This window comes from Pteropus vampyrus, unplaced genomic scaffold, assembly GCF_000151845.1.
Source record: "Pteropus vampyrus isolate Shadow unplaced genomic scaffold, Pvam_2.0 Scaffold69, whole genome shotgun sequence".
Lineage (NCBI taxonomy): Eukaryota > Metazoa > Chordata > Mammalia > Chiroptera > Pteropodidae > Pteropus > Pteropus vampyrus.
This window is the reverse complement of record NW_011888850.1, coordinates 3,531,418-3,532,286: the sequence shown is the minus strand read 5'-3', so window position 1 is coordinate 3,532,286 and position 869 is coordinate 3,531,418. Positions and strand designations below refer to the sequence as shown.

The following is an 869-nucleotide window of genomic DNA, read 5'->3' as shown; positions in this document are numbered from 1 at the left end:
TTGCTGTTGAGAGTGTAGCTTGGCCAACCACTGAGATTTTGGCATAATCTAATAAAGTCGAAATGCTTATCCTCTATGAGCTAGCAATGCTACTTTCAGGCGTATACAATGGAGAAATTTTTTGGGCCAGTGCACAAAGAGGCTAGATTGGATTAGAATATTCATGGCAACATGGTTTGTAATAATAAAAAAAATAAATAAAAAGAGACATCCAGATGGTCACTGACAAGAGAATGAATAAATAAGTCTTGGAGTACTCATACAATAGAATAACAAACAGTAGTGAATGTGAATAAAGCATGTTACACGTATCAACTTGGACAAGTCTCACAAACACAATGTTGAATAACAGAAAGCAATTCATAGAAGACCATATCAGTATGATCAGTATGATTCCATTTACGTAGAGTTCAAACGCATGGAAAACTTGTTTTGAAAAAGCAGGAGAGCTTTTCCACCTCCACTGAGCGCGGCTCTGGCTCTGACTCCGGGCTCCTGCTAAGCCCGTGCCGCCGTCGTCCTTCCGGTCCTACCAGCCACCCCGCAATGATTCACGGGGACCTCATCCGCCACGATGAGATGCTTTCCAACATTTACAATCTCCGGGAGATTGTGGATGGGAGGTGGAGAGGAAGATGGTCAGTAGGACAGAGGGTGACATTGATGACAAACTCATTGGTAGAAATCCTTCCACTAAAGGCCCCAGGGTGAAGGTCTCTAGAGCACAGGGGCCGCTGGTGTTGATACTGTCATGAACCAGCATTTGCAGGAAACCAGCTTCACAAAACAAGCCTACAAGTACGTCAAAGATTACATGAAATCAAAGGGAAACTTGAAGAACAGAGACCAGAAAGAGTAAATAAAACCTT

At 42.9% G+C, this 869-nt stretch overlaps 1 pseudogene; it reads left to right on the top strand.

The window, feature by feature from the left end:
- Window positions 1-546: 546 nt before the first annotated feature.
- LOC105293208 overlaps window positions 547-869 on the top strand; it is a 799-nt pseudogene continuing 476 nt past the window's right edge.